We start from the raw sequence: 11,617 nt of genomic DNA, 5'->3' as shown, positions 1-11,617 counted from the left end.
AGCTAGGATTCCTTACCTACACCTGGTTTCCAGTCGCGTGGGGTGGTGGACAGAGGCTTTTCCTCCAGAGTGTTAGAATGAATTCCTCACTCTTGGAGAAGAAGGCGAAGTTGGGTAGCAGTGGCACCAGCCTACACGAACCTACTCGTAATACTGGTTCAGATTTGATGGTTGGCTATCCCATTGGGGGTGTGCATGTTCCTTCTTTTTGATCAACATCGGGTCAGTATATTGTTTATGGAAGGAGGTCCATTATCTCCTCGTAATTCCAAAGTCAGAGTGATCTCATCCTGGGTCCTTGGTTGAGCACAGTTGTTGCACGTCCTCCTCATAATTCCAGGGGCAAGTGGAAGGCTCCTTGCCCACTCGGTTTGGGAGTGAAGATGAATGTTCACAATTCCAGAATGGATGATTTCCGTTCCTTTGGTTAGTAAGGCATACACGATCTCGTCATTCTGAGCCTGGGGTGTTGCCTTTCGGAATTCTTCAAGTGGAGGAGAAGGTTTGTCCACTTTGGTGTTGCTTACTTTTTAGTCGTGATTCTGGTGGTTCGAAATGCACCACTTTCTGGCTACAGATTTGGATCCAATCAAGAGTATATCTAAATATAACGTAGTCCAATTACCCTAGCCACCAACGTGGGACAACGTGTTAAAATTTAATTAATTCTCATACATTCCGTTCTAACGTAACTACATATTGGTTGTGGCTGTTACGTGACTTTCTTATTTGTATATTCAATCTCGTTTTAATATAACATACTCAACCCTCTGTATACTGAGTAATAAATCGTTAAATCGTTTAGATAAACACCCACACACATAAACAGATAGACAATTTCACTGCATGTATTTTCCAAAACATTTTCTGAGAAAACAAAGCGAACAACAAATTATCCTGAGATCCCAGGCAGAAATGTTAGTAAAACATTATCTTAAATTAATACTATATATCGACAACCTGTAATCAGATTTGCTTTTTACGTTACTATATCAGCATACAACAAAAAGTTAAAACACTCACATCGGATGTATCAATCGAATGGAAAAAGTTTCAAAACGTTTGTTTCACAGCTATCAGAACTTTTAGTATAAGAGATTGTTTGTAATTAAGCACAAAGCTACACAATGGGCTATCTGTGCTCTGCCCACCACGGGTATCGAAACCCGGATTCTAGCGTTGTAAGTCCGCAGAAATACCGCTGTGCCACTAGGGGGCAGTATAAGAGCTAAGAAGCTATTATATAAAAGTAATAAACAACTAAACATATGCAGTAAACTATTAAACACACATTACACACAATTAGATACACGTACAACTACTAAACATGCATTAAAAAGTAATAGGTAATACATATTTTAAACTAAATGCATGTGGTATAGTACTTTACAAACAAATAAAATACTTTAAATACGCACAATAAATACTAAATTCACGAGGTAAATTAGTAGGTACCTGCTAAACACATGAAATAGACGATTAAACACACGTAAATACTCATTAACCAAAAACAATATAATAGTAAATGACATTGAAAACACAATCATAACTAAATTATTCTTCCAAGCCCATGTTAAATGATCCTGTCAAAAGTTCAACAAAAATAAATACCAGTAGATTATCGTAAGCCTTTTTTTTTACAAGGATCATGACTAATTGTTTTAGACAGAAAAATAATCTTTAAAATAATATTCTATGCTCATCTAAATTATATTTAAACAGGAGCCTTAGTGAGTAAAAATAATCATTAAAACAACTTTATATTCTATTATTATCGGTCCGAAACGGTAAAAAATGACTTTTAAATTATCAATATTTCTAACTTGGAAGTTATGAAACTCTATGCTGATAAAAATAAAGTTAGGATACAAATATCTAATACCAAAGATCTAAGTGTTAATCCATAATCGTAGGGGGCCGGACGTGATTTAGTAGGTAGAGTATCCGGGCTGTGTGAATCCGTGATTTCACGGGTCGTGTCCCGTTGCCGCAAAAAGTATGTCGTGCTTTTTGGGTTGTGGGTGCGCTATAAAATAATAAGAATGACGGTCGAAACCAATTATTTGGTCAAATAAGAGTAGTCCAAGAGTTGATAATGAGTGCTGTTGACCAGTTGTTTTTTCTTTAGTTTATTAGCTCTTGTTTAGCTTTGCACTGAATTCTAAAACAATCAACGAATTATCAGAAGTTAATCGTAGACTTTTTTTTTAGTTTTAGGATTAAGCAGTTTACTGCACTTTAAAAAACGAAAACACATATCCTTAATTTAAAATTGCAATTAAAATAAGAAACACTGCATGAAAAACAAAAGCATGAAATACTTTAGATAAAAGATTGATGTTTTCAATGCTTCGTAGATATGTTTTTGTTGTTGTTTTTTATCTTCACCGGACGAAGTTAGTAAAGCGAAACACGTGAAAGAAATCAGAACTTAGCATACATTCGACTTTTATTATCAAGTCTTAATGTACAAAGCATGTCATAACTGATAGAAGAGTCTTAGATATAACCGTGTTTGGTCCTTAAGGCAGTTCGTTGTCACGGTTTCAGATCCATACAAAAGACGTAAGAATGTAATTAGTCAAGTAGTAAATCTGCAGGAGACTAAAAAAAAATAAAAATATTGAAATAAGATGTCTGCAGCTGGTCATCTACTTGAAACCTTTTAAGGACATATTAAAAAGGAAGATTTATCATTATCAAAATTTTCCTCCTTTTCCCTTATTTAGTTATTACATACGATTTTAAAATCAGCACATACAATTAAAGAACAAAAATTGACCAAAATCAGTATGTGAGTTAAAAGAAGACCATAAGAGGCATTGACGGTATCAGAGGCATTGACGGTATCAACTAGAAATAAGCTTTAAAGTTTCGATTTTACCTTTGTATTTTTTCTTAACTCTATTTTGTTCATTTATGAATACACATACGCCTACTATAGCTAGGAGCTATTCTCAAGGCCTCATCTAACAGAAGTTGTATTATATTTTCTTGTTTCGTAGGCTAGGCCTCGTGTTTTTCTCTTATGTATTAATTTAAATACTCACATACCTACGAATAATACAAATTTTCCAAAGCTAAATCACGACTTACGAGGCTCAGGAAAGGTGATCATAAAAAGTAATGTTTAAAGCTAAAGAATTAGAACTTATAGTAGAAAATAATATTTATATCAGATACTTGGACAATCAGTAATTTTAAAGTTATTCGGGGAAAAGGGAAAAGCTTGAAAACTCGTGTCATTTGATAAGTCTGCTGGATATATAATGATTAGAAAACCACGTTAATTCATTATCACGATCAGCACACAGTAAAAAAAGAGCATGCGATGTATGTTATTGACAGGACGACACATAAATGATTTGTTACTAAAATCATAGATGTGTAAAGGACGACGTTAGCAAGAATAGGCTAGAATCAACGAAAAGAAAAACAACTTAAATACAGGAAATTAGGTTTGACAGAAAACCATTCACCAATTCATTCATCTACAAAAGCCGCTTCTTGTCATGATATTTACATATAGTGAGGGAAAAGCGTAGACAATGAACTTTACAAAAAATGATTACAGTGAATGTTATTGAGCAAACTTCGGATTTAAGATAATACGATATAAGTATATAGTCGGATTTAAGATAATACGATATAAGTATATAGTCGGATTTAAGATAATACGATATAAGTATATAGTCGGATTTAAGATAATACGATATAAGTATATAGTCGGATTTAAGATAATACGATATAAGTATATAGTATAAACAATTATTTTCTTTGATAATCATATTTTTACAATTGGTCCTTCTTTAAACTCAAGGTGAACCATAATCTTCCTTCCATAGCTGGGCTCTGACCGGTTGATGTGGGACTTGAAATCTAGTTGGATGGCGTATTATTTCATACCTCTTTCTGTTTTTATTGCAAAGATAACAACTCCTTCCATACTCAGGCTTCAATTTCAGAAATTCGATAAAAATTTGATAGTGATACCGTTAAAGGAAAGTTCATTTATTGAAATATATTGGAAAGTCAGTATTCGTGCTTTTGTTTCGAAAGGTATCAGACAACAATAATAGCCTGAACAATATTCTGTTTTTAAAAACAAATTCAGTTGCAATAGCTAACGTGTATATGAGAACCCATAATTTGTCCTGTAATAAATTCAACTGTAAACAAAGGAATATGTTTTGAGGTGTTTGTACGTGAGTGTTGATTACGACCTCAACCATAAGATTGTGAAACAAGCATTTTGTTAGCAATATGAAATACAGCCTCGTGGGACAATCCTATTTTTAATGAATGTCCGGGTGATTTCGCTTTGTGTTTATATATTCTTTTGGAACATTGCACAGTAAACTTAAGATTTATTATTCAGAGAAACTTCGAAAATAAATAAGGATTCTGTTGAACAACTTTAAGTAAGGAAATAAATGACTTTCTCTGTACTCTGTCCAAATCAACGTAAAATGAATGAATGATCTCATCACTTTATGTGCGTATATGTTCAGGCTATTGGACACTTTCTTTGTGATGTTTTTTAATACGGACCAGTAGCTTTCAAAAGAAACCATCCCAAAGTAAAGGAGACAGGTGAAGGGCATGTTTTAAGGGTGGGTTCTGTTCAAGAATTGCCCTTCTATAGTAGTGCTGAAATGCATGCGTGTTGTCACATAGTTTGGCGACAAAAAAAAAACTACTGCTGTCCTGCATCAAACATTTATCTTTGTTTGATAGCGATGTATTGTAAAGAAAAAGTAGACTGTTGGTGAACAGTGTGCCTGCTGGCTGCAGCTACATCTCATACTGGGTCAGGTGCTGAGCCCAACGCATGTATGTTCTCACGAGATGGATGCTCCGTGACAAGATGACGAGCAGTAGGCAGGGCGCTCTAACTGTCATCTAAGCTGTCACAATGTCTGTTTCACAACTCCACACATAATTCACTAAGTCTTTTTTGTTTGCTTGTTTTACAGCAAAGCAACATTGGACTATCTGCTTAGTCCACCGCGGGGAATCAAACCCCAGATTATAGGGTTGTAAGTACTCACCGCTGTCCCACCAGTGGACAATTCGCTAAGAAATAAATATTTAGTAAGTGTATGCTCATTTATCTAAGACATCTTAGCCTGGTGTCTAAATGGAAGAAACTAAATGATGTAGGAAAAATATTATCTAAATGTAATGAATAGAAAATCTAACTTTTAAACTGTAATGTTATTCTGTTTGAGGTTAGGTTTATTCCTATACTAACACAACTCATTCAGACTACTTACCATCCCTACTACAACTCTGAACTGTGTTGAAGAAAATTTACTGTCAATAAATGTTTTAATATGATTATTAGTTAATCATGGAGAGGATTTTCACTGTGAAAGATAAATCAATACAGAAATGTATTTACATAAGGTTTAGCATTTGCATTTCTCTGCAAAGTGCAACAACGTAAGAGCAAGATATTCATTTCTGTGTTAATACACACACAAAACCTTGCTCTGATTTAAGACAATAAAAAAAAACAGTTTCATATTTGTTGTGGGGCTCGCCACAGAATGGAAACTATGAAGACGCGAAACAAAAATATATTTAAATACAACAGTATGTATTACACAGAAAATATAAATATAAAAACCCGTATGTTCTACATCACCACCACTGTTCTAGGCTAGATCACAACATTTGTGGTAACGAGAGATCCGTGGGATTGGGGAGTCAGTTGATTGTGGAACGTAGCGAATACTAGTATCCCAAATGGACACCAGATTTACTAATAATGATTAAAAGTGAATTTATACAATATCAAACAAGCGAAAACTGGGAACAAATAATAAACAGAAGTAGAATAATAATGCAATATCACGTACTTATACACAAGGCTAGGTCAAACCCAAATTATATCTTTATAACGACACCATAGACAACGTTAAGAGTATTGAAAGTTAATTGTGACTTCCAAGAGTGTTCTATTTCCTAGATATATATACTTAGTAGTTCCCTGAAATACGTACAAATACATGTACATGCATTAGATTATATTCATTCTTGATTTTGTTTGTCTTAAATAGTATTTCTTGGCTAATTATAACGGTTTGCACTACAAGTTTTGTATTTCTGAAAAATTCAGTCTAACTTTCTGTGAGGAGCTGAGCTATAACTACTGTTTAATAATAAATATTCATCACTGTGTAATTTTGTTAGGACTATGAAAAGACAGCCTGTCAAGTTGATTGTAGATTTTGTTTCTTATCTTTAAACATCGGCTACTCTACTAGCTTTGAAGCCAATATGTGAGCACGTAAGTGTTGGTATCATCGTTCGTCGATTTTCGTGGTCATCGTTTTCTGAAAACATTTACACTGGATGAAAATAAAAGGGTTGAGTACCTTCCCAAACTTATTTTTTTGATGGTCAAGCGATTGTTTGTCCTGGCTGAACCTCACTACGTTTGTTTCACGTCAGACGTAACTAGATAAACATACTTCGGTTGTCACCTTAATAACTCCTTTTCCGTTGCAAAATTTCTGGGGATTTAGTAATTCCACCCGAGGAAACCAGACAGTTACTAATCTTCGTGAGATCGTACGTTTCGTGAAACGGTGTCTTTCTTTATTGTTTTATGTGGGTATATTCCTTTTCCTAACAAATACAGTTTACAAAGGAAAATTAATACATAAACAACAGAAACCACCAGCCTACCTGATTGATTATTATGTACTAATCTCAGTCCAAGTACCTGTTCTGATTCTTGGAATTTCTCATCGAGAACGAGACACAGAAAACACGTTTGTTTTATCAAGAAAGTGGCTTACCTCCTCAGGCCTTCGCTACATTCCGACTGGTTATATCGCTTACCTATAAAAATAGTTATATATAGAGAATGTTGTTATACTATAAATGTATTGGGTGAAAAGTATTTAAAACATTTGTGTTTAATTAACGTAGTCTGCAACAAACTGTTTTGTAGAAAGTACTGTCCCATGTTCATTTAGATGTTAAAAGATAAAATGTTAAATCTTGTCAACTTTTCTAGAGACGTCTTCTCTTAAACATCCTTGAGATTTACGATAAATGCATATAATCATATAAATAATATAAGGGTATTTCAGCAATGATAAAAATAAACAAAAGTAATAAATACAACTACAACAATTCATTTAATCGTCTTAATCTTCATGATGGTGTTATTGAGCCCAAACGTTAGTTTTATATATATATATAAGCTTTATACTTTACTGTAAACAAACACAATATACTGCAACATGGGAAATTTTATAGAGCAACATTAAGTCAAAGTCACTGTACTATTAATACACTGTTCCTTTTAATAGTGAAAGACAAATTATTATAATATAAAGGGATCTATGAAAAATATATTTACATATATCAGAGTAGTGACAATTGTATTGAAATTGAGATGAAATATATATGTGTGTGTTATTATAAAAGCTCAATGCGTTATTTTTGAATAAATAATGGAAATTATCTATGTACCAACAAACATCCATCTCATCCCTAAAGTATCTTTATTTAAATTTTCTTGTTAAAATAATTAAAGAAAAAAAAATTAATCTTGCTTTGAATAACTAGTGAAAGACTGAAAACATAATATGTAAATGATTTCCATGATCAGACGATAACATCAACGACTTCTGGTGGAAGTAATTTTCCAGAACTATTTCATGGTTCTCGTCTGAGTTTACCGCGCAAATTCTGCAAGCTACGAAAACAAGTTTATTATTATCATTATTTTACAGAACAGGTATACCTCAAGGAAAACGAATCTACGTGTCACTCAGGTGACATCTTGGAGGTGAAGTAAACGGACACTCCAGACAGTCAAGATACTTTATAAATCATGCTCGGCTAGAAATTCCGTGGATGACAGCTTTCAGGTTGAGTTTATTCTGACCTGCTTTCAACCAATTCATCACAGCATTAAAGCAGGTCTAAGGATGAAAAAGAGCCAAACTAGTAAGAAAAATAAAAAGGAAAAAAGGAGGGGTGAAAAAGGTTTAAATCTTCTTCAGTCTATGAAACCACGAAATAGGCTTGAATTACCACAGTAAAGTACTGACAAACATACCTGCCTGTGTTGTTTGTAATCCTCTAATCCATAATAAATAACGGGATTATGTGTTGTCCGTACGATAAGGGATTTTTCCCATCAGTCCTTACTATTGTTACAATTTTCTCTTAATAACCAGCTATATGAACTTAAGACAAGTGCTTATATTTTGCAAGAACTATATTATTGTGTACCGTTCAACACTTTTATAACGTGCACAACCATGTGGTTGTACAGTGCATGACCAACGTTTAAATTTTGTCTCACATGTATGTCTTATAATATGTCTTTGTTCACGGCAATAAATGTTTTATTGTCTGTCTTACGATAACAACAAAGATATGGCACAGCGGTATGTCTGCGGACTTACAACGCTAGAAACCGGGTTTCGATACCCGTGGTGGGCAGAGTACAGATAGCCAATTGTGTAGCTTTGTGCTTAACTTCAAACAAACAAAAATATGGTTATGCAATACATAAAAATGTTTAAGTTTCACCTCGTTGATATATTACTGTATGTCTTATAGCACATAGCCTTCATATAGCACAACAGTAATGATCAATGCACAAAATATTATTTCATAACATTTATGCAAATTGAAATAACAAATAAATCATAAATCTTACGAAACAATAAACAACAACAAAAAGAAACAGGCAATGTTAAAAGTTTAATTGAAGATCCTGGTAAGTCATAATATCATCATGACACGTGCCAACAGATATATAACGCAGAAGATATCAGTGTAACTGTGGGTGGAGCAGGGACACTAGTATATAATTACCACCCATCACGCCCTTGTAAGCCATGGATAACATCAAAAGCAGTCGACAAGTTATCAAAGACGTATTGTATACAAAGAAATGAGCCGCTTGTTGGATCTAATTACTAGTGCTACTGTATGATGCGACCCCACCCATCAGTACTGTGAAAGTAAGTGAAAAAGGACACCACTCAATGACAATTACGATAATATTATGAATTATCACCGTTGCATATTTCAATATAACCTATATAAAAGCCAGTGTGTGTCACGTCACGCTTGATCTCTCGGAATAGGAGGAGTCATAAAAGCCAAAATGCATTTATCCAGATAGAATAGTTCGATTACTGTCTGCCCATTAAGATTTTAGGGACAGGAGTACAAGGGGGCCGTGAGGGTGTGTGTGTGTATGTGTGACGTGAAACCTTATAAGTGTAGTGAGTGTGGTATAATGAGCCTAAAGTGAAGACGTAGTGTGGTATCATCTAGCCTAGAGCCAACTGCGTAAAATCGCAAAATTGATTTATTTCAGTTAGCTATGAAATATATGGTTAGGGTATACAATGGGGTGGGGGTGGTAGTACTTGCCCCGCTAGTATTCATACAATATACAGTAGTTTGTACAATAAACTACATATATTTTTCAGTACTGAAACTTCATATCGTTGTTAAAAACTAAAACCCATTCATTGGATCATGAAGTGATTGAAGCTATATAATACCTTCTCCAGATACCTATATTAATCTATATAAAACTAACACAAAGTGAAAATAAATCTTGAATCTCCAAAAGAAAAAAAATCCAAAAGCAAACAGCAACATCTAATTAACTAGAAATTAACATACAGCAACATATAGTTGAACAGAAATTAACAAACAGCAACATCTAATTAAATAGAAATGAACAAACAGCAACATATAATTGAACAGAAATTAACAAATTTATATATATAAAAAAATGTATTAATTCATGGTCCTTTTGATGTCCTGTAAACTAAAGAGCCCATGATTAGATGACGATGATAAATAGTGTTACTCATAGTATTATACTAATAGGTGCGCTGGTGTTTAGTACTATCTATATTTCATGTGACTAGTCCTGTAGAAACAACATCAAATTATTATTACAATTTTGGGGTAATTTAAGTTTTGTATTTTAATAGTTTTAGGATAAACTTTCATATATAATATTTCTCTCACATTTTTTCTACATGTTTCAAATGTTCAGCTTTGAAATGCAATATACAACTAGTTTGTTTTTTATCGTTGTAAAATATTCAATTTTTTACGGGCAATATGTCTTTCCAAGTTGGTATTCAACATTATTATATGCTTAACTTCAATGATCAATGTTTTTGCTCTTGATTACTGTTGTATGATACTTAACTACAATGGTTATTACGTCTCTACATCTTGATTACTGTTGTATGATACTAACTACAATGGCTATTACGTCTCTACATCTTGATTACTGTTGTATGATACTTAACTACAATGGCTATTACGTCTCTACATCTTGATTACTGTTGTATGATACTAACTACAATGGCTATTACGTCTCTACATCTTGATTACTGTTGTATGATACTAACTACAATGGCTATTACGTCTCTACATCTTGATTACTGTCGTATGATACTTAACTACAATGGCTATTACGTCTCTACATCTTGATTACTGTTGTATTATACTAACTACAATGGCTATTACGTCTCTACATCTTGATTACTGTTGTATGATACTTAACTACAATAATCACTGCGTCACTACATCTTGATTACTGTTGTAAGATATTTAACTACAATGGGTCCTGGGTATGACGTTAAACTGCATCCAGCAGTAGGACAGTCAACAGTGAGACAAGTACTCTCTAGCTGCTTTAGTCTCTGGGTTGCCCTTAGGCAAGGCATAGAACCCGTTAGCCTACCTTACTGCGGTTACAGTTAATGCCGTTGGAGACACAGGATGGTGGATCATTTCATCTGATAGATGCCTGGTGCAACTGGGACTACGACAGAGAAGACCTGCTCAAGTTAGTTGAGCACTGCAGCAAGAAATGGTAACCTACAGCAGTATTTTGCCAAGCACAATCTATGGTATTTCACGAATCAAGGAAAAAACCATAACGGCGTGAAGGGGTCCCTGATAGAAATGGGAAGGAAAGCCATGTCCAACTGTCAGCATGCTACTGTCCGCAACCAAAAGAGGACAGACAAAGTGGCGATGTGGAATATGTGGAATCAACACCAAATTGAAAAACTGTCTAATGTCAAGTATGAGATGAAGAGATTATAGATTAATATTCTAAGTCTGTGCGAAACATGTTGAAAATATGCTGGAACTATTGTTTAAGAAGATATGAAGACCATTTATTCAGAATGTCAGGTGCACGAAAAAGAAGTTGGGTTATTTTTAAAGAAAAAACCTCAAAGTGTTTGCATGGATTTTGGGCAATATCTGATAGAGTGATGCTTGTGAAAATAAAGGCTGAACCTCTCAACATTGTAATAATACAAGCATATGCATATACAGTTGAAAATGAGGAAGAGGACATTGGTCGTTTCTACGGAGACCTCGATAATGCGAAAAAGCAACACAAACCTCATGAAGTGGTCATAGTGAAGGGAGATCTCAATGCGAAAATTGGTTGTGCTTGTTTGCTTATTTGTCTTGAATCTCGCGCAAAGCTACACGAAGGGCTATTTTGCTAGCAGTCCCTAATTTAGCAGTGAAAGACTAGAGGGAAGGCAGTTAGTCATCACCGCCAACTCTTGGGCTACTCTTTTAC

The 11,617-nt window shown here is 34.2% G+C and overlaps 1 protein-coding gene across 1 annotated transcript in view; it reads right to left on the bottom strand.

Annotated features, from left to right (window-relative positions):
• The window catches only part of LOC106469386 (epidermal growth factor receptor-like), a gene marked incomplete at its 3' end in the record, with an annotated part of 79,444 nt that extends 71,564 nt beyond the window's left edge, over positions 1–7,880 (bottom strand). The window contains exons 1-2 of the mRNA XM_022397894.1: positions 7,766–7,880; positions 6,697–6,852 (exon numbers count right to left, since the gene is read on the bottom strand). The remainder of the gene's footprint in view (positions 1–6,696; positions 6,853–7,765) is intronic.
• Between the last annotated feature and the right edge of the window lie 3,737 nt (positions 7,881–11,617).

Source organism: Limulus polyphemus, unplaced genomic scaffold (assembly GCF_000517525.1).
Source record: "Limulus polyphemus unplaced genomic scaffold, Limulus_polyphemus-2.1.2 Scaffold3458, whole genome shotgun sequence".
Classification (NCBI taxonomy): Eukaryota; Metazoa; Arthropoda; class Merostomata; order Xiphosura; family Limulidae; genus Limulus; species Limulus polyphemus.
The sequence above is the reverse complement of the archived record's forward strand: the minus strand, read 5'-3'. Positions and strand labels throughout refer to the sequence as shown.